Genomic DNA, 23916 nt, shown 5'->3' with positions numbered 1-23916 from the left:
GATGATGGAAAATGGCAAAGTATTCTAATTTCCTATTTAAAGAATGTCTGGTCGTGAAGCAAAAGAGCTTTTTTGAGAGAGGTTAGAAGCAAGAAGAGAACCTAAGGAAGAATAGAGATAGAAAGTCAAGAACTTTGCTTCGTCTAGTGACCAAAGAAGTGACTGTATTGGCATACCAAGCAAGAAGGCTGAAGGAGGCTGGACAATATAGAACTAAGAGTCATTAGTCAATCTTCTAATGTCCTATTAGGAAAGGCTAAAGGAGGTAGGGGGCGATGATCTAATAGGAAATTGAGAGAAGAGAGGGCCAAGGAGAAAGGTATTATCAGTGTGGTAGATTTCATGAAGAAGACCAAGGGAGTAGGGATCTCCCTTGGGGAGAAATGAAGATCGCCACTTGGAATGTTAGGAGCCTCTCTACTCCTAACAAAAGATACTTGATAAAATAAGCATTATTTAAATTTGAAAGTGACATTGTTCTATTGCAAGAGACTAAATTATGCTTGGATAAAGCTCTTAGCTTTTTCTGTTCGTGTAATAGTTATGAAGGTTTCTTTCAAGCTACATGTGGCTTGGGAAGCAAGCTAGGATTTTTGTGGAAACCTTGTTCTATAAAGATGTAGGAGTTGGAAAAACATGATAATTGGTTGTACGATCAGGTATTCAACATAAAAGATAATATCACATTTCATCTTTTTAATGTTTATGGTCTAATTAAAACTAAGGCAAAATCACAGTTATGGACAACATTATCTTCAAAGATTGTTGCTCTCAAGGATGACAAGATTATTGTTGCATGAGATTTCAATGCTCTATTGGACTTGGATAAGAAATTGGGTGGCTTGAGGATGTCTAATCAAGTCATGGAAGATTTTAAGGATTTTGTGTCTCGAAATCAATTGTTTGATGTGATCCCTATGTTGAGATCTAATTGAAAATATCATTGCTGAAAGAGATTGTTGAAAGAGGTAGATTTTTGAAATAATATGTGTTTCAATCATTGTTTTTTCACTAATGTCAAACCTACTATTTTTTGGTGAAACAATTACTTATAAGATCCAAGGACTCTCATTTAGTTGATTGATGAAGAGGATTTAATTAATGAGATGTAACAACAACACCTAGAGGAAAGGTTGAGTTATGGTAATGTAATGAAGTACAAGGATCAATTAAGACAATGGTGAAATGATGTATTGATAATCTACTTGAAGTTACAAAGGTTGGCCATACTTAGAAACTTTAGAGGAATAAGAAATACTAAGACTATCTGCAAAGCTTGACCAAGTTGATAGTAGGTGTTGAGCAAAGTTAAGTCATGTCAAGAAAAAAATTAGTTGGTGCTGAGTAAAAGCAAATTCTAGTACATCTCAAGTAACACAATTAGTGCCAAGCAAAATACAATAGGTGTCGAGCATTAGTAAAATGTAGTTGATGCTGAGTGACTTTATAGTTGATGTCAAGCTACGTAGTATATGTTGAGCATCAGAAGATCAATAATGCCGAGATCTTGCATTATTGCAAAGATTGAAGATTTTCCAAATATAAGCCAACAAGTTTGTTTTCTTGAAGTCTATGAACCAAGTGGAAGATAAGATTGATGAGTTGGTGGTACAGAATTTGAGGTGAACCATTTTTGGGCAAATTCAAATGGATTCTAGGAGAAGTTTCTAGAAAAGACAAGATATGGGGTAGATACATTGTATCCTACCTAATCCATCTAAACCCTAATTAGATGATGGAAAATGGAAAATTATTCTAATTTCCTATTTAAATAATGTCTAGTCATGAAGCAAAAGAGTTTTTTTGAGAGAGGTTAGAAGCAAGAAGAGAACCTAAGGAAGAACAGAGACAAAAAGTCAAGAACTCTGCTTCGTCTAGTGACCAAAGAAGTGACTGCATTGGCATATCAAGCAAGAAGGCTGAAGGAGACAAATGCTTGAAGGGGAATAAGTTGTTAGAGCTGCAAAGAATGAAAGCCAAGAAAATCGAGGACTGAATTGTGAGCTGGAATTTGCAAGACAAGTTGTAAGTTGTGTCAGATCAAATACTCTACTGTACTCTCTAACAATTGTATCAGTTAGGGTAAAATCATTTGGACTAAGGTTGACTTAACACTCATTAGAAAATCCTTTAATAGGGTGGCCTTCCAAGTGAATGGCCTAAATTCCTTAACTAGGCTCACTTCTAACAAGGTAATTGAAATCCCTTAACTAGGTCACATTTTATAGTGTACATTGTAACCTTTAATAGGGTTGGCCTTTCACAGGGCATCACTTTAGAGGAGTGAAAAAGGAGTAGCATGTTACTAGTGGTTTTTCCCAAATTAGGTTTCCACATTCAATTACTATGTCAAGTGTGTGGATGAATTTTCATGTTTCATGTTTTATTGTTGCATGTTGATTTAATAGTAACTTGCAAGTTTTGGTAATAAGCTTGGATGCATGTATAGATATGAATGTTTAATGGGTTCACTAGGCTAAGTGAAAAGTTTTAGTAGTACATCTGGACCTTGAATAATTGATTCACCTCCCCTTAGTTATTCTAAAGAATTCTAACAATTGGTATCAGAGCTTGTCTACTAACTAAACTAGTTTGAAGGTACTAGAAGCACAAATATCAAGATGTCCAAGAGAGAAGTACCCAAGCTTAACAGAGACAACTTCCCTACATGGAAAAGCCTAATGAAACTACATCTTGGAGGAATAGGAGACCATGTGCAATCCACTATTTCAGTAGAACATGTTGACCCTATTGGAGCTCCTACTATAGAAGATATGAAGAGGAAGAAAGAACATAATCAAACAATGTTGGAGATTGCCTCTGCTCTCAGCTACATAGAATTTGATGACATCAAGGGATATGACATTGTAAAGAAGACGTGGGATGCCTTGACAACCATCTATGGAGGAGACAAAAATGTTCAAAGAGACAAGTCAGAAAGCCTTAGAGGTAAATTTGATGACATAAGAATGGAAGAAGGTGAAAACATTGCTCAATATGTTGCTAGGATAAAAGAAGTTGTTAGTGCAATAAGAGGTGCTACTGGTCACATAGATGATGATACTGTGTTAAGTAAAGTCTTGAGAACATTACTGCCTGTTTATGCTATTAGAGTGTCTACAATTCAAGAATTGAGATGTATGCTAGGAAATAATCTAACCCTTGAAGGTCTAGTAGGAAGACTCACTGCTTTTGAATTATCCAATTTTGACAATTACAAACTAGAAAGTCTTGAATCTACTTTTAAGGCAAAGTTGTTGTTGAAAGATTCTAATGAGAAGAAGCAAAAGAAGAAAAGAAAGATAAAGCATGCATCCAGTGACATTGATACAAATGAAGAAGATGTTGAACAATTGGAAGCACTACTGGCAAGAAGAGTTCAGAGAGGTAAAGGAAAATTCAAAGGCAAGTTACCCATCATTTGTTCAATTGAAATGAAGTTGGTCATGTTGCTACAAGATGTACACAAAAGAAAAACTACAAAGAAGGAAACAAGTACAAAAATAGAAGAGAAAATGACAACAAAGATTACAAAGACAAAGACAAAAAGTGCTACGTTATTGAAGAAGATGAATTTGATGAACATGATGATGAAGTAGTTTATGTTGCAATGAAGGATGAATCTGATGAGGATGAGGCAACTACACTTGTGACTTGTGTAAATAAAAATGACAAATGAATCATTGATAGTGGATGCTCACACAACATGACAAGAGATAAAAGTAAGTTCCTTATCTTAAATCATTATGATGGAAATAGTGTTAGATTTGGTAATGATGCTCCATGTCTTATAAAAGGAAAAGGTTCCATTAAACTCACATAAAAGATCTCTTGTGATAATGCTTACTATGTTGAAGGATTGAATTATAATCTATTGAGTGTGTCACAACTAAGCAATGTCGGATGCAAAGTTAAATTTGGAAACAAGACTGCCATGATATATGAAAAAAATGGAAAACTGATAAGAAAAGGAGACCAAACTAGAAGTAATTTGTTTTACCTTGATATAGAGGATGCTACTTGTCTTATGGTGAAATTTGATGATGAATGGTTATGGCATAAAAGGTTGTGTCATGTCAACTTTGATAACTTGATCAATATCAACAATTTGAAGAAAGTTAGAGGTTTACCCGAACTAAAAAAGCTTGATAATGTGATATGCAAACAATGTTAGCTAGGAAAAATGACTAAGTCAAGTTTTAAAAGTAAAACTTACGCCTCTAAAGAGATACTAGAGATAGTTCATACTGACTTGTGTGGACCTATAGAAGTGCAAAGTTACAAAGGAGACAAATATATAATGTTGTTTGTAGATCTAGGATGATGATAGTCATGTTTTTGAAGCAAAATTTTGATGCCTTTCAAATGTTTGAGTGGTTTTTGGCAAGAGTTGAAAAATAAATAGGTAAGAGTCTGAAATGTTTGAGATCAGATAGAGGAGGAGAATTCACATCAAAAGAATTTAAAGTGTTATGCAATGATAAAGGAATCAAAAGATAGACATCAACACCTAGGACCCCTCCACAAAATGGAATTGTTGAAAGAAGAAATATGTCAATAATGGACTATGCCAAGACACTTATGATGGAAAAGAATGTTGCTCTAAAATACTGGAGAGAAGCTGTAAGTATAGCTATCTATACCTTGAATCGAGTACAAATCAAGAAAGGTACTAATTCAACACCTTTTGAATTATGGTATGAATATTCACCCAATGTAAAATATTTTAAGGTATTTGGGAGAAAATGTTATATTCTCAAAGATATAAGGAATGATAAGTTTGATACAAAAAGTGATGAAGGTACATTCCTTGGCTACTCCACAAGAAGCAAAGCATACTAGTGTTTGATTACTAACACTAACAAAATTGTCAAAAGTGCAAATGTAAATTTTGATGAATACACAAAAGCTCATGATGTTGAACCAATCAAAGAACCAGAGGAGTACAAATCATTTGTATGCTTCTATGAAGGAATGCCTACTGAAGAAGAAGCTGCCAATCAAGTTGGAAATCAACAACAAATTTCAGTAACTACCAAGTCATAGCCAATGAATGCTGAATTGAATTCAGGAACCAAGCTACATTCAGATGCCAGGTTACAGAATGAAGAAATTGCACATTCTAATTCTGAAGTTAGTATACCATAAAGAGAAGTTGATATACCTGACAGAAATATACATAGTGACTCAGAAGCTAAAAGAAAAGGTGAAGAAATAAGAACAGAGCCAAGACTATCCAAATATGTTAGAAGACATCATCCTACTAACCAAATCATTGGAAACAAAGATGCTAAACCAATGACAAGGAATAGAATGAGGAATGAATCATGCTTTTTAAGGAAGAAAGAACCCAAGATAGTTAAAGATGCTCTAGAAGATGATGACTGGTACAAAGCTATGGAAGAAGAAATTGATCAGATAGAGAAAAACAAAACTTGGAGTTTAGTTCCAAGGCCAAATGACAAAAATGTGATTGGTACCAATTGGGTGTTTAGGAACAAGCTAAATTAAAATGATGAAATCACAAGAAACAAAGCTAGACTGGTTTGCAAAGGATATGAACAAGAGGAAGGAATAGACTATGGGGAGATATTTGCCCCTATTGCAAGAATGAAAGGAGTAAGAACTCTACTTGCATATGCTACCTATAAAGGATTCAAAGTTTATCAGATGGATGTTAAGTCTGCATTTATGAATGACATGCTAGAAGAAAAGTTTACATAGAACAACTAGAAGGATTTGTTGATGACAACAACAAGGATAAGGTACGTAAACTACATGAAGCTCTTTATGGTTTGAAACAAGCACCAAGAGCATGGTGTGAAAGACTTCATAAGTATCTTGTGAAGATTGGATTTGAAAGAATTGGTGACAACAACAATCTATATAAAAAAATAGAAAAAGGTAAAGACATTCTATTATCTAAAATCTTTGTTGATGATATAATATTTGGAGGACAAGATGCTTTATGCAAGGATTTTGCTAATCAGATGAAACATGAATTTGAAATGTCAATGTTTGGCGAGATCAAATTCTTTGTGGGACTACAAGTTTATCAAATTAAGTATGGCATATTTGTTACCCAGTCAAAGTACATCAAGGGAATACTGAAAACATTTGGACTAGAAGATTCAAAACTAGTAAGCACACCCATGATAATAGGATAGAAACTATCAAAGAATGATGATTCTATTGAAGTGAATCAAACACTATATAGGTCAATGATTCATAAGTTACAATATGTTGTACATAATAGACCTGATATTGCCTTATATGTTGGAATAGTTACAAGATTCTCTACAAAATCCAGAGAAAATCATTTAATGGCAGTGAAAAGAATAATGAGATACTTGAAAGGAACAAAATAGTTTGGCCTATACTACAAAAAGAATGAAATGTTTGATTTAAGAGCCTACACTGATGCTGATTGGGGGAGGTAATATAGATGACAAAAAAAGAACCATTGGAGGAGCACTTTTCTTAGGTAAGAGACTAGTTAACTAGACTAGTAAGATGCAAAGTTGTACCTCACAATCCACAGTTGAAGCCAAATATGTTGCTGCTACTATTAATTGCACAAACATTGTATGGATCAAGCATCTCCTCAATGGAATGAAGGAAGAAATAACAAAACATGTGATACTGTATTGTGATAACACTAGTGTTATAAACATATCAAAGAATCCATTAATGCATGCCAAAACTAAGCACATTGCAATCAAGTATCATTATGTAAGAGAGCTATTCGAAAACAAAGAGGTGAAGATGGAGTATGTCAATACAAAAGAACAAATTGTTGACATTTTCACCAAACCATTACCTAAAGATGCATATGAATATCTTAGAGGTAAGTTAGGGGTGATACCCCTATCAAAGGTTGTTTAATTACAACAGGACTGCCCTATATTAGATAGGTTAATTGTCACATGTCATAAATTGATGCAAAGGATCTTACTTTAGGTACTAGCTGAAGTAATCAAAGTACTGAAATCCCAAAACAGTCACAAGCAAGGTGATAGAAGGAAAAACTAGAGATACTACAAATTCTATATTTGCATGATAAGATGTTAAGATGATATGTCTTTGGCATTATTGTCAAAGTGAGAGAAATACCAAAAATCAATCAATAACCTAAGAGGGAGAAAAGCAAAAAATAGCTAACAGCGAGAAATTACAGGAGCACAACTAAAGAGGGAGAAATAGCAAGAAACTAACCATAAACTCAGATGGGAGAAACATCACAAGGAAACAATAGAAACTAATTAGGATGACAAATCAAAGAGCAAGAAAAGAGAAAGTGTATCAAAAGTTTGGTGTTGTTGATTAGAGGTAAATACATAAGGAAGAAATCCTACTCTATCTTGTAAGAAGGAGCTATAAGAAAAGAAATTCAGAAGGAATCATTAGAAAGAATGAAAAGAATTTGTAACTTACTTAGAAGTTGGAAATTGTTGATGCAAGAACTGATGCAAGAAACAATTTTGAGATAGTTTTTCTTTTTGGTATTGTCTTATTGTTTTTAACCTAGTTAGTTTGGTCAAACAAAATGTTTTACCATTTAGATGACTTGGTTGATTAGTTTGGTTTATCATTAATGCCAAAGAGGGAGATTGTTGAGATATGATTGAAAAGATCATTGCTAAAAGAGATTGTTGAAAGAGGGAGATTGTTGAAATAATATGTGTTTCAATCATTGTTTTGTCACTGATGTCAAACCTACTATTTTTTGGTGAGATAATTGCTTATAAGATCCAAGGACTATCATTTAGTTGATTGATGAAGAGGATTTAATCAATGAGATGTAACAACAATGCCTAGAGGAAAGGTTGAGTTATGGTAATGTAATGAAGTACAAAGATCATTTAAGACAATGGTGAAATGATGTGTTGATAACCTACTTGAAGTTACAAAGGTTGGTCATACTTAGAAACTTTAGAAGAATAAGAAATACTATGACTATCTACAAAGTTTGACCAAGTTGATAGTAGGTGTCAAGCAAAGATAAGTCATGCTGAGCAGAAAATTAGTTGGAGCCGAGTAGAAGCAAATTCTAGTATGTGCCAAGTAACATAGTTAGTGCTTAGCAAAATACAATAGGTGTTGAGCATCAGTAAGACATAGTTGATGTTGAGTGACTCTACAGTTGATGTTGAGCTATGCAATATGTGTTGAGCATCATAAGATCAATAATGTTGAGTTGTTGCATTATTGCAAAGATTGAAGATTCACCAAATATAAGCTAACAAGTCTGTTTTCTTGTAGTCTATGAACCAGGTGGAAGATAAGACTAATGAGCTGGTGGTATAGAATTTGAAGTGAACCATTTTTGGGCAAATTCAAATGGATTCTAGGAGAGGTTTCTAGAAAAGACAAGATATGGGGTAGATACATTATATCCTACCTAATCCATCTAAACCCTAATTGGACAACGAAAAACAACAAAGTATTCTAATTTCCTATTTAAAGAATGTTTGGTCATGAAGTAAAAGATCTTTTTTAAGAGAGGTCAGAAGCAAGAAGACAACCTAAGGAAGAACAGAGATAGAAAGTCAAGAACTTTGCTTCGTCTAGTGACCAAAGAAGTGACTACATTGGCATACCAAGCAAGAAGGATGAAGTAGACAAATTCTTAAAGGGTAACAAGCTATCAGAGCTACAAAGAATGAAAGCCAAGAAAATTGAGGACTAAATTATGATCTAGAATCTGCAAGACAAGTTGTACATTGTGTCAGATCAAATACTCTACTGTACTCTCTAACAATTGTATCAGTTAGGGTAAAATCATTTGGACTAAGGTTGACTTAATAGTCATTAGAAAATCCTTTAACAGGGTGGCATTCCAAGTGAATGGCCTAAAGTCCTTTAATCAGGCTCACTTCTAACAAGGTGATTGAAATCCCTTAATTAGGTCACATTTAATAGTGTGTATTGTAACCTTTAATAGGGTTGGCCTTTCACAGAGAATCACTTCAGAAGAGTGAAAAAGGAGTAACATGTTACTAGTGATTTTTCCCAAATTGGGTTTCCACATTAAATTATTGTGTCAAGTGTGTGGATGAATTTTCATGTTTCATGTTTTACTGTTGCATGTTGATTTAATAGTAACTTGAAAGTATTGGTAATAAGCTTGGATGCATATATAGATATGAATGTTTAATGGGTTCACTAAGCTAAGTGAAAAGTTTTATTGGTACATCTGGACCTTGAATAACTGATTCACCCCCCCCCCTCTTAGTTATTCTAAAGAAATTATAACACCCTATGAATGGAAGATTTACATGGACTAATAGATAGACTAATTTTGCCAAGATTTCTAAAAGATTGGATAGATTTTTAGTTGGTCCCTTTTGGGTCAACTCTTCTTTTTGCCTAGATACAAGCATACTTCCTATATCTTTGTTATATCATTTCCTAGTTCAATTGAGTTTTCCGGTTGATAACCATTGTTATATTCATGTAGTTTCCAATTTCAAAATATGTGGTGGAGGGACAAGGATTTTCTTCCTAAGATGGAAGGCCGGTGGAAAGAGAGCAACATTTTCAAGGGCACTTTGAGTTTTATTTTTGTTCAAAGACTCAAACTGGTTAAAGATAAGATTAAAAGTTGGAATCAACATACCATCAAAAACATATTTCAAGAAAAGCTTAAGGTGGAGGCCAAATTGGAGGATCTTAATCAATTTTTCATAAATAAAAGCATGTCCAATGTTGAATTTGAAAAAGAGAAATTACTTAAAAGAGAACTGGTGGAGCTTTTGCATAGAGAAGAAATTTATTGGAGAGATAAGTATAGGGAATTTAGGATTCAAGATGGGGACTTGAATAAAAAATTTCAATGCTTTTGTTAAATCCAAAAGAGTCACCAACAAAATTAACCACATACAAGATGAGCAGGGGAGGTGTTTTGACAATTCAACAGAAATTGAACAAATTGCAGTTCGTCATTTTCAATCTCTTTTAGGAGCTTCTCCTGACACTATAGCTTAGATACCCTCCATTACATTGGATGCTATAGGTTGATTCATATCAGTCAAAGCTAATATATGGCTCATGTGGTCATTCACTCTTTATGAGATTAAAAAGGCCACTTTTGACAATCCTCCTTACAAAGTGGCAAGGCCAAACAATTATCCTTCAAAAAAATTCTAGAAATGTAGGGATTTCAGGGGCTTTGACATTCTCAATGTGTTAGAAGCATTTAGGAGTAAGGGGCAGTTCATGAAGGAACTCAACTATATGGTTATTGCTTTGATTCCAAAGAAACATGATTGTTTTTCTATGGATGATTTTCGTCCAATCTCTTTATGTAATGCTCTATATAATTTTTTTTCCAAAGCCATGGCTAATAGATTGAAACAAATTCTTAATAGGATAGTCTCTATAGAACAACATGGTTTTGTGTTAGGTTGTGAAATTGTGGATAACATTCTACTGGTGAGTGAGTTAATTGATAGCTTACATTCTACAAAGAAACCAGGTATGATTGTTAAGCTTGATGCTAGCAAATCTTATGATAGAGTTTGGTGACCCCTCTTATGGCTAGTTCTTTCTAGATTTGGTTTTACTCAAGATTGGATAAAATGCATTTCTTTCTACATGTCTTCTGTTCATTTCTCCATATTCATGAATGGAGCAGTTTGTGGCTTTTTCCAAGTGACTAATGGGTTGAGACAAGGTGATCCCATGTCTCCATTTCTATTTGTATTGATGGCATAAGTTTTGGGTAGATTCATCAAGAAACAAACCTAGCTTGGTAGATGGAGAGGGATCTCTATTCACAATAGGTTGGAGACTTTTTCTCACTCCCAATTTGCTGATGATGCAATTTTCTTGGGGGATGCTACCATCAAGGAGGATGAGATTATCAAGGAGGTGTTCGACATATATGCAAGAGAATTGGGCCAAAGCATGAATATCCTCATATCAAAGGTGTACTTTCTCAACACCAATCATAGAAGGAAGGCAAACACATCAGCCTCTCTGGGTTTCAAGCAAGGTACATTCCTGATCATATATTTAGGGGTACCTCTATTTACAAGTCGAGCGCATAACAACTTTTGGGTGGAAATCATTAACAAATGTTGGGGGAAAGTCGCATCATGGAAGAACAAGTGGATTTCTTAGGATGAGAGAATCCATGATTAAATCTTTCTTATCAGCCATTTGAATTTATTATTTGTCAATTTATAAACTCCTAAATAGAGTTTCTAGCGATCTGCAAAGTATTTTCAAGAAGTTTCTTTGGGAGGGTTCTAAAGATGAGAAGATTCCCCTTATTAGTTGGGATACAACCTGTTTGGCAAAAGAGGATGGAGGGGAAGGTCTTCATAAAATGTCTTTATAGAATTAAGCATTGGGTGCCAAGTTGGCATGGAAAATGTATAAGACATTGGAGGAACCATGGTGTCAAATCATGGTGGCAAAGTATCTTGACTCATGAGAACTGGACATAATTTTGATAGTAGCAAACACACCCAGTGGATCTAATTTTTGGAGACATATTTGGGTGAGCCATGAGTTAATAACAAGGCATCTAACATGGTGGAGAGCAAGATTTTGGAGGGATTCATGGAATGGGGAACTGCCTATTGACTCCTTCTTAGACAAAGGCTGGGTTAATATGATAGAAGACATGGAAGGCCAATGGGTTGCAGATAATATGGTGTTTGAGTCCCTATCCTCTACGAGGGGTAGCTGGAGGTTCATAGGAGCTATCTCATTACCTCATTCTAATACATTACATAATCTACTCTTGAATAGAATTATGCTTCAATCAACTTCCAAAGACTCTTTAATCTGGTCTGCTTCCAAATTAGGTGCATATAAGGTCAATCTTGGTTATGAACTACTTAGGCAAAAGAAAATCAATCCATTTTGGCCATCCAATCTTTCTTGGGGTAAAGTACCATTACCAAAGGCATGGGCTTTTCTCTGGTTAGCTTTGCATGGAAGGATCCTGACGGGTAGCAAATTGAAATTGATAGGTATTGTAGGTTCCAATTGGTGGATTCTATGTAAACAAGAAGAGGAGACGATAGATCATCTGCTATTTTGGTGCCCCTTTGCATGTGAATACTAGTAATGGCTATTAGATAGGTTGTAGTGGTTCACTGTCAAAAATTGCTCCTTATTTGAGTTCCTATCTTTGTGGCCCATAGACAAAGTAAAGTCTAAATGGGGATTTCTTTGGTTAGTGAGTCCGTCTATGTTGGTGCGGCATATATGGAAGGAGTAGAATCAGAGGATTTTTAAGGAGGAATGTTTGATAGTAAATGAGTTAAAACACATGATATATGTAGCCATTGAGGAAGTTTTCATTTCTAGAACTCATGGTTTGCATTAGCACTATCAGTTGAGATGGGACGATCATGGAAATTCAAATTATGTGGGGATCATATGTTCATAAAAAAGAAGGGTCAAAGGAGTACCACAGTTTGGCAGGCTCCACCATCAAACTAGAAGAAGTTGAATTTTGATGGTACTAGTAAAGGGAATCCAGGTAGAAGTGGTTTAGGAGCAATCATCAGAGATGATCAAGGCAAATTGTTGCAAGGAATTGCTCATAGTATTGGGATAATTACCAACAATCTGGCAGAGATATCAGCTCTAGAGGCAGGGTTACATTGGTGCTCTAACAATGGTATATACAAATTAGTAATAGAGGGGTATTCACAAATCGTACTAAATGGTGTGGTTAGAGCAAAATTCTATAGCTAGAGATTAGCTAACTAGTTGTCAAGGATAGAAGAGGCATTAAAATCATTGCATGATTTTTGCATTCAGTATGTATTTCGTGAAGGGAATAGAGTTGTAGACTCTCTAGCAAATCTAGGGATCCATAATGTATTAGAGAAGTTGTTTGGACAAGATGATCTTATCCCAATGGGGCTGCAAGATGTCATTTTGATAGATATTGCAACACTCCCAAGAACTGGGATTGGCTAGTTTAGTTAGTCCTAGCCAACACGATAGGAGGGAGGTGGCAGATGTTGTACAAGTTTTTGATCCCCAACAACTCTAATACCATCCTTCATATCCATAATGAGGATTCTAGTAGATCCTGAGTAGGTCCTAAGCTCGATATAAGGTGAATCACCTTCATGCTTTGGACACAACTTCGTAGTGGCACCATGACAACCTTCTTGGGCATAAATTGTAGATGCACTCAGGTGGAGTCACTGGAGGAGACACCGAAGAAGCAGATAAACAAGATTTTCAAACTTGCCAATGAACAAGAGAAGGAGACTATGATCACTTTACTAGGGGTCAAACATTGTGTAGGAGGCCACCTTCATGACGGGAAGCTTGTATTCGATCTTTTCTAGCCCATCATCCAAGTTTAGGAATCCTGATGCCAACCTATGGTATTCCCAGAATGGTTGGTGAGGAGTTATACTTGGAGGTACTCAATGCTATGGATATGATAGACACTAATATCTTTGATGGTGATTTGTTGGAATTTTTTTGTTTGGAGGCTAAAGGGAAGAAGATGATTATGAAGAGGGCCTAGACATTGTTCAATTTTATTGTATCTGGAGAGATATCTCCAATATAATATGTAAGTTATATTTTGGCAATATAAAGGGTATTGCCCCCCTAGACTATATATATATATATATAGAGAGAGAGAGAGAGAGAGAGAGAGAGAGAGAGTTATGAAATAACTTTTTAAGGGGGGAGGTGGGGGCTGTTAAATGTTTTGTTTTGTATAAAAAAAAATTAATATTAAAAAGAGGAGGTGAACCACCACCTCCCACCTCCCACCTCCCCCCACTTCTTCCAATGCTGACAGTCTTCTTTGGAGACTATGTGCAGTAGTACTGCTGAGGTAACAATAAATATTGTTGATGCAATACCCTCTTATGGCAGCTTGGCCGACAAGCCTTAAATGTATAGTATGTGGGTTATTTATTAAATTTGTTTTTTAATTAATGTTTTAAATTTTTATAATAACTTTTAATATATGTTATTTAATTTATTAAATGTTAAAAATTAGTAAATATTTTTATTAAATATTAAAATGTTATTAATTTTATTATATTATTAATAATTATTATTTTATTAATAGATTAATAATTATTTATTAATAGTTTAATATAAATTATATTATTAATAAATAAATAATTATTATCATTAATAATTTAATGATTATTGAATTATTTTTAATAATATTTAATTAAAGTTTTTAATCAATGTATTATTAAAAATGTATATGTACAGTAATTCGATAATTGTAATTGGAGAAATGATTATTTTAATAAAATTAGGTTTTACTTGATGATTTAATTTAAATATGGAAATGATTTATATAATTTGAAAACCTTAGTAATCTTGATACTTTAAAAAAATGAAAATTGAAACCCTGTTTGTATACTAAACTCTTATGTTTGAAAAAACCAATTGAACTATGAAAACAATTGTTAAATTTATGATGAGATGTATGACATTTTTTATGTTGGGTTTTGGGTTTTGACTTAGTGCTTTGAGCAATTAGGATGTTTACCAGAGGCTTGGGGGTTTTCATTCCATAATGATGTTATGTATATGATCTTTTATACCTAATCATGGTGATGTGTCACGTATTTTCTATGATGAGTTTGTTTGGATGTTTGTGGTGCTTTCCAATTTTCTTGTGTAGAACTGAGGTGAATGTTGTGTTTTTTTGGTGTAACCTTTGAGTCTTCAATCAATTATCCTTGGATACTTTCTAGTTGCTTGTATAGGACTAAGGTAATTATTGTGTTTTATCTTTTGGTGCTTTCTAGTTGCTTGTATAAGACTAAGGTGATTTTGAGATTGGTCTTTAAGTTCTTTCTAGTTGCTTGTAAAGGACCAAGGTGAATACTATGTTTTATCTATAGGTGCTTTCTAGTTGCTTGTAAAGGATTGAGGTGAAAATTGTGATTTTATGAGTTGTACTTTTTATGAGCCTTATGTAGGTAATCTATGTGTACGTTGGGAAGTGGCTTGCAATGGAGGCCAGAGCCCTAAGTGGCTGCCTGGGTAACCCATTGTAAGTTTTTTTAATAAGTGATAACATTTCATTAAATGAGAGTAAAATGAATTAATAAGAGTCATTATTTTCCTCGTCCATGCCTCAAGTGCTAGTACAGGCTAGGATGGGAGTAGAGAGGATGCTTGGTTGTGACCTTGCTTCGTTAGTATGCCTTGTTTATACAAAATGATACTGGTGCTACATAGAGACACTAGGGGGTCAGAGTCTAGAGAGGCTGCCAGGGTAGCCTTAGAGTTGGCTCATGTGATGATACTTTCCAACTTGCATAGTAGATTTCCTACATGTCTTGTTGCCTCTAGGATTAGATGATACTTGTGTCTTGGTACCCTTTGAGATAGTTTCCTATCAGGATTCCTTGACCTAGATGTTGGTTATGACTTGTGGATTGATATCTATTTGGGACTTTAGATTATCTCCTCAACACAATGGAAGTGGGCCATTTAGGTTCCATGAGGTCGGGTGGTAGTGTATTTTTACTTATACCATTGAGATCTGATAGCTGGATGTGCTTATGCAATTGTACCTTTCTTTCTAATCTTGTATTTCTATTCAATAATATTATTTGGCTGTATTATAATTGATTATCAGAGATCTTATGAGATGATGCATTTTATTTATGATGTATATTCTTTGATCTTTTCATACCCTGTGACTTGTACAGTGGATGATTATGCATTCAAGTTATGCCAAGTTGCATCTTATGTTATTGTATATTATTTTATTGGAATCATACTTGTGACTATTCCATGACGTGGATTTTGGTTATGTGTTACATTTAATATTAATAAACTTATACATGTGATTCAACGTCACGGAACCCTTAAGAGATGTAATCTATTTTGGATGGTTATATGTATGTGAGTTATTGCTTCCGCTATATTATCTATTGATGTTATTATCTTTTAAAAAAATATTTGGAAAACTTAGTGAAACTTTAGGTTAATTTATTTTGGGTTCCCTGGTGGGGCATTACAGAAATTCTGAAAGAGAATCAGACAGAGTGACCAAGCATAGCAGTGAAGTGCAGATTAGAGTTATATCAAATCAGTGAGAGGACAAGAGATTGGAAAGAGAAGATCCATTATCAAGCATTAGAGTGCTAACCAAAGGATCAAGTATTAATACATTCTAACAAAGTGAATTAGGGTAAATCTCTTAACAAAGTGTTCCTAATAGGCATATGCAAATCTCCTAACAAAGTGCTTACTTTGTTGTAAGTTTTAAATCCTTTAATCAAGGTAGATTGAATAATTCTTGTAGCTCTTAATAAGGCGAACCCTTCACAAGGTAGATCATCATAAGTGATCAAACTTGTAGCCCTAATAGATGAACTTTATTAATGCAGTAGTGAAGATTTGTGGGTCTCATCCCCACCCCAATTTTACCTTCACCTTGGAGGGTTTCTGGGTTACCAAATCTTTGTGTTATGTGTTGATCTTTACTTTCACGTTTATGGTTGTGACCAGTAGATTAGATTTGATATATCATTGCAATATATGTTAATGTGATTATGATATTGTTGAGATAAGGGTTAGTGGTGAAAGATATCAGTTTGATAATTGTTTAGAAGGTTCAAAGTCTTATGGATCCTAATTCACCCTTATTCTCAGTATCTTGCTTTCCCAATAGACTTCCACTAATTGATAATAATTGAATTGCAACATCAAAGAAATTTGTTTAATCAATGCAACTAATTTATAAATTGTCTCCAACATTTATATACAAGGACTTTATGAAATCAATACAAAGGATGCTATGATTTTGTGTAAGCTTCATCTTGTAAGTTGTAGTTTCTACTTCCTTTAAAGTAAATGGTTAAATTTTAATGAATATTTTCACATTAATTCTTGGCATAAAAATTGAATGCTTATGTAGAATTTGTAAATCAATATAAGGTGACTAATTAATGTAAAATATTAATGTTCATTAGCCACTGCTTTTGATAAAAGATTTTCAATCTTTGTTTTTGTCATTTCTTACGTTTTGACACCATAAACCCTAGGAAGAAACAACATATGTAAGATTATCTCTTCTTGCAACTTCAACATCATTCGTAATATTAAGAGATTGTTTCCTTTTCATGCATTTTATGTTTTCACTTTAGTTTTATGTTTACATTTCTATGGTCATATATTCATACATCTAAACTTCAAAGGGTATAACCAAATCCTGTTAAGATTAGACATCTCCTTGCTATAATTTATTGAGAGCAATCTACTATACAATATCTAATGAAAAGCAACCGAGATTATAAAGATATTGTCAACTACTAACTCAAGATTTTGTTGATTAACATGACTGACTTTTAGGAATTGAGAGTTAGTTATATACAAAGTGGATTTAATCTACCAAGAATTATAAATCTATCATAATTATTAGGCAATAAATAATATGAGCGCTTCTTTTAGATGCTTGATTTCTTTTTTTGTGAGGGGCGGGGAGTTGTTGGGAACTCTCAATAAAGTAGCTTCTACATATTGTTAAAATAAAGGTTTATATGATTTGATTAGACAATTCAATTTTTCAAATGTGTCTCAAATCTCTATTTCTTCCTTCTAATATCCAATATTATTCTTTCTCATAATTCATATTGCTAAATACCAAACCATCATTTATTTTAAAAATATTATTTATTATTCTTTTACTCTTAATAAATTTAAATCAATTCATGTTTAATATATATGCATTTGTTTTTATATCTTAAATTAGTATTTTCCCCCTTTTCAATTCCCTTAAATTTGAACAAATATTATATATAATTTTTTCAATCCTTTCAAATTTTAGCAAATGCATATATATATATAGTTTTAGTTATAGATATATATAGATTGTTTTAGTTTGTAAGAGAAATGAGGGAACAAAGTGATTTTAATCAATAGAACTAAGAGCAATTTTTTGAATGAAGAGTAGAGAAAAGTAATGCTATTGATCGAAGATATATGATAAAAGATTTATCATTTAATTTTTTTCCCTAAATTAATTGAACAATCCTTAGAGATTATTATGAATGTGTTCATGCAAAGCTCTTTTTGAAAAACTCTATATCCCACACTCTATTTTAACAATTTCTTTTTATACGATATAGAGATATAGGTACTCTTATAAATTTTAATTTTGTTTCTGTTATTGTTATCAATATAATGGATTCACGGGGTGGGGTTCTGATCCTCTCACTACATTGGGTTCTTTAAAGCCGCATTATGCCTTACCCGATTAGGGTTTTGTCCTGCGTTGCCCAGGCATTGCAAATGTGGAATGAGGCGGCGGCTGCGTATCAATTGTGATACTTCAGCCTTGTGCAGGAAAAGGTAATGATATACTTTCGTTTAGCAGGGTTTTGAGTGAATCCAGAGTCTCTAAATAGTCTAACATCACACCAACCATTTGGGCTATTCAGAGGCTTGAATTCACTCGAAACCCGCAAGTAAAATCACAGTGTCTAACCCTTACTCCTTATGTCTGCAATTTATACATAAATTTATTATTTTGTTGCGTAGAGTTTGCTTTAGTTTGAAGGTCCTTTTAGTTTAAGCCAAGGGTTTTCAAAGTGTATCGTAGATCTTTCATGCTGATGCGATAAGTGACTCAGTGTTGATTACACTAGATATTTTTCAGATGATTGTAATGTGAGACAGATAAACTAGATAATATCTTGGCTAAAGTACTTTAAGTTATGGAAAAGTTTAGGTATTGTACTAGATCCTTTTCTTTTGGACACTGTTATTCACCGTTTTGACCTTCAAGCCTGGATTTAATCAAGATTGTAGAATGCTCTGTTTCCAATTGTCCAGATTACTCATGTGATCACTGACAGTTCCAGTTAATTTTGACTCTTTAGTCATAGGGATTTCATAGTTTACAAATAAGCAATAGATTTCACGCCATTGTTTGTTTATTTGACTAGAAAATTGTGAAGAGATTCAAGGCTTTCATGGTTTGTAATTAAGATATAAATTATGTCATCTGTTTATTTATATGATTAGAAAATCTTTCAGAGTTTGTAATTAAGCAATATATTTCTTGAATGATATGATAAATTGATATATTTAATGTTTACCCGAATGATATGCTAGACATCACTCAATCGGTGACTGATAATTTTGACACTAAACAGGAATTTGCTAACTGGTTTTTGTAAATACAATAGGTGGATTCATGTCCTTTTGAGTTCTAGTGTTATCATAATTTGTTAATATTATATATGGATTATTATGTTGTATGGGGTCAACCTTCAAGTTAAACAGTACACTCCTTGTATGGGGTGGTAACCTTTGGCATATTGGCCACAAACTCCACCCAGGAACTGCTGGAGTAGTTTACTCGCAACAGATGTTCTGTTTTTTTGACATTAATACTTCTATTATTGGATCGTATCATTTGAAATCATAGAAATTGATATTTCTCATGATTCCTGTAAGCTTTAGCTCAGTATCGTTGCTTTCCCAAAGTCTAGACAATCAGATGCATGAGATACTTACCACCCATGATTTATCCATCTTTGCTATTACCCTTATATTCATCCGGGACTTCCATCTGTTACTGAATCAATTAGCATTCTGAATCTGCATGCTACAAAGGGCAATTTGTAGAGGTTCCTCATGATGTGGTGGATGAATCTTATGGTGGCCGTTGTGCAGATGACATTTCTATAGAACAGAATCTAATTGCCGTGCAGGATGAAGACTTCTCTTGTATGGCTGGTTTGATCCTCTCCAATGATACAGTGGTAGATTTCGAACTTCGGTGTCTGACACAGCTTGTTGCGTCCATTTTTGTCAAGGAAAAAAGATACTTTTACTTTGATGGATGCTGCTATTGTGATTATGTTTACCAAAAGGCTTCATCTATTATCTTTCTGCTAATGGATATCATTTAGCTGTTGTTGTGACCAGCAATCTTATTATCATTTAATGTGTTTATTTGGCCTGTTTAACGACTTTCTTTGCTTCTTTATTAGCTGACACTATTATTTGTAGCATTTCATCTATTATCTTTCTGCTAATGGATATCATTTAGCTGTTGTTGTGACCAGCAATATTATTATCATTTAATGTGTTTGTTTGGCCTGTTCAACGGCTTTCTCTGCTTCTTTACAGCTGACACTATTATTTGTAGCGTACCCCTTAACTGAATCTAAAATACAAATAAAATAAATTACTTTTTATTTTACGAAGGAAAAAAAGCACAGATGGGCCCTTGTAACTTTATCAAACAAATCCAATAATTCACTGCTGTCTTGAGTTATATTTATGTAAAGGTTCTTCCGAAAGAAGTTTCAGCAGTTTGGAAACTTGTTAAGGGATTATAGTTTAGGCATAATTGGACGTGATGGTTTCTGTCTTAATTTGAAAACCGGATCTTCAGGTTTGTCGTGTTTTAAATTATTGATTGATTCTTTAATATTTATTCTCCATTTTAATTTTATAACCTGATGTTGTGCTTCCATATAAAAAGTGGAGGTTTGAAGTTGTGAACTGTAAAAGCAGAGCATGGTAAATGGTGAGCATGCTTATTTATTTTGAAATTTATCAGTTTGCAAGTGCTGGGCTTTTTTGTGCTTCTTATATGAGAATTGAATCCTGGAACTCATGAAACTTTGTTGAAACTTACCCCTTATCGATGCTGAAGGATATCAACGCTATAAATCATAATTTAGAGTAATAGTCTCAAGAATCCTTCCGGCTTTTAGTTCTCAGATACAGAATTCAGAGGGATGTCTGTTCATCTGTCTGTGGAAATAAGCTTTTACTTATTTATTTATATGTTCACAGTATCATAGCAAACATTATATCAGTGAAGAGTGTAGTAGACTACATTTGCCAGAAGGGAGAAGGGTGGAGTATGATGAGCCATTTCTTGTTTTGTCAGACTGTAGCTACATAAATCATTTTCACAGAATGAAATGGTTGTGTGCATTTCCATTTGCTAATGGTATTCTTTTTATTTTGTTATATTGAAGGGCAGAGTGGAGTGGCAGATTTATTTTATGCTGCCTTTCCTTAGTTACCCTTCGGACATTGATTTATGTTGGCCTGGTGGAAACACAGCTAACATGCCACTATCCGAGCAGATCATTTGTCTTTTACAGTGGGTGGTCTGTGTCAAATGGTGCCTATATTTATTGTTTCATTCAATATAGGGAGCTTATTGAGTACTTATTAGTTAAGAGATTGCCCGAGTTACCCTTCGGATATTGATTTATGTTGGCCTGGTGGAAACACCGCTAACATGCCACTATCCGAACAGATCATTTGTCTTTTTACAGTGTGTGGTATGTGTCGAACGGTGCCTATATCTATTTTTCATTCAATATAAGGAGCTTATTGAGTGCTTATTAGATAAGAGATTGACAATTCCAATCCTGGTTCCCAGAGTTCATGGCTCAATTTTATGAATAGGGTGGGTTTATACTGTGAATGATAACTAGAATTAAAACTTTAGTATGCTCAGATGACGACAGATGAAGCAACTGAGGACACAGACTACTGGAGTCGAGCATCTAACCACGGTGGAGCTATTCCTGAATTGTGACCGTTTTTTTTGGAACTAAAGTAAAAATGAACGGAACTCATTTCTGTGTACATAATTCCAGGGAAAATTTTCTTAGTAGTTCAAAGGAGGGATATCGTTTGCCAAAATGAGGTTTAATTAGAACAAGTTAGTGTAGAATTCAAAATGGTAAAGCGAATGGAACTTATATGAGTACAGAATAGAAGATTTTGACAAAATAGGTTAAGTATTGATTTGTAAATGGAATACAGGTATTATGTGTATAATTTTAAAAAAATCTAGTAGGAATACAGTAAACAACTTTTATTTTTAATACAGGAATACCATTTCGTGCATGTATAGAAGGTTAAATGAAATATGTAATAATATAAATTAGACATCATTTTTAGCTAAAAGTTTTCATGGATCTCCAATGACATTTTTGACCTGATTGGGGTAACTTTTGGGGTAACTTTTCACCTAAGCTTTCAGTAATCTTGTATGACAATGTTCCACTTTTTGAATGAAATATATAATAATATAAATTAGACATCATTTTTAGTGAGAGTTATCTAAAAGTTTTCACCAATCTCAAATGACATTTTTGACCTGATTGGGTAACTTTTCACCTAAGCTTTCAGTACTCGTGTATGATAGTGTTCCACTTCACACGTAAGCTTTCACTAATCTTGTATGACAATGTTCCACTTTACACGTAAGCTTTCACTAATCTTGTATTACAATTTTAGGAACAGGAATTCTGAAGATGGATGATTTTGATAAGTAGGAGATATTTTTCACAGCAAGTCAAATTGTTCTAATGAGTGCGAAGTGTTCCATTTATTCTCACAAGAGATAAGATTCTTGAGTCACAGTCATGAAATATGGGTCAATAAGTCTGACTCAAAATTACACAGTTAAATCCTGATAGCAATATCACAATAGATGATTTTGCCCTACATATCAATGAAATAGAGTTTTTTGACCTGATTGGGTAACTTTTCACCTAAGCTTTCAGTACTCGTGTATGATAGTGTTCCACTTCACACGTAAGCTTTCACTAATCTTGTATGAAAGCTTTCACTAATCTTGTATGACAATGTTCCACTTTACACGTAAGCTTTCACTAATCTTGTATTACAATTTTAGGAACAGGAATTCTGAAGATGGATGATTTTGATAAGTAGGAGATATTTTTCACAGCAAGTCAAATTGTTCTAATGAGTGCAAAGTGTTCCATTTATTCTCACAAGAGATAAGATTCTTGAGTCACAGTCATGAAATATGGGTCAATGAGTCTGGCTCAAAACTACACAGTTAAATCCTGATAGCAATATCACAATAGATGATTTTGCCCTACATATCAAGCAATATCACAATAGATGATTTTGCCCTACATATCAATGAAATAGAGTTTTCATTCTCATTAATTAAGTTTAATAATTTTGGAACATTATTTTATGTGGGTAAATTGAACACTAAGCTTCAAATGAAGTTTCAATTGGGTCCCCCTTTTCTCTGAGTCTCAGTACATCTCAATGAAATGGTGTTCTCAGTCTCATTACATCTCAATGAAATGATGTCCTCATCCTCGTTCAATCAAAACAGAGAATTTAATTTTCAATATTTTTGGGGCATCATATCCATTTGCAGGTAAACACAGGTATAAGTGAATTTTCAATTGGGGCTCTTCCTTTTGTTTTATTTTTTCCTTTAGGGTAAATGCTATTGAAGAATAGTTTCGTGTATTAAAAGTAGGGAGTAAAGAGGTACATAGAATTTATAACAGCTGGTGTAGTACAAACTGAAACCTCTTAATTGCAGCAATCTAATCCACTCCACTCAGCAGTAGATCATTATTTTCAGTGAAGAAGGAACTGAGCACTTCAATGTCGTTGTTGAACTCCTCTCTTGAACGATATACATATATTTTTCAATTTTCGCCTCTTGCCTGCAGCGTCCATATTAGACAGCCTGAGCAAGAGTTCCAGTGACTTGCTTAACTTGAATTCTGTCAAGAGCTTCCAATATTGCCTTGTAGTTGATGTGAGCATTTACCCTCTTGCCAGCCCTATCACCCTAAATGTGGTAGCGTTTGAATCACAAGGGTCATAAGTTTCTTGTAGATCACCGTGTTGTGGACATGATCTTGTTCCCGGGCCACTTCACCAGCCACATTCACGACTGCCTCTTTGGCTGGGTAGTCATTGCTACACCGAAGCAAACTTTCGAACTTCTAGTTTCTCGTCTCTTGCAAAACACCCTAAAATGATCTGCTGTGTTGTGGTGAGAGTAGTTGGGTGGTTTCCATGTAAGGATGATACCAATTGATTGGACAAGAAGGTAGTTGCTCATTGAAAGCTGCCCCCCAAGATCATTTGAAGAAGTATTGTCTGCTAGATCACTGCTAT

General features: G+C 34.0%; 1 long non-coding RNA gene across 6 annotated transcripts; it reads left to right on the top strand.

Moving 5' to 3' along the window:
* Positions 1-18105: 18105 nt before the first annotated feature.
* LOC149578108 (uncharacterized) lies at positions 18106-23131 on the top strand. 6 transcript variants are annotated; one of them, XR_016364218.1, is made up of 2 exons: positions 18106-18324; positions 22261-23131. It is a non-coding gene; the product is annotated as an uncharacterized LOC149578108 (long non-coding RNA). The 6 variants fall into 6 exon arrangements; XR_016364216.1 differs by having other exon boundaries at positions 22255-23131; XR_016364217.1 differs by lacking the exon at positions 22261-23131 and adding an exon at positions 20981-21596.
* The last annotated feature ends 785 nt before the right edge of the window (positions 23132-23916 follow it).

Source organism: Cupressus sempervirens, chromosome 1 (assembly GCF_028749045.1).
Source record: "Cupressus sempervirens isolate cs-2001-9-10 chromosome 1, ASM2874904v1, whole genome shotgun sequence".
NCBI lineage: Eukaryota > Viridiplantae > Streptophyta > Pinopsida > Cupressales > Cupressaceae > Cupressus > Cupressus sempervirens.
Note: the sequence above shows the minus strand (reverse complement) of the source record. Positions and strands in the feature narration are given on the sequence as shown.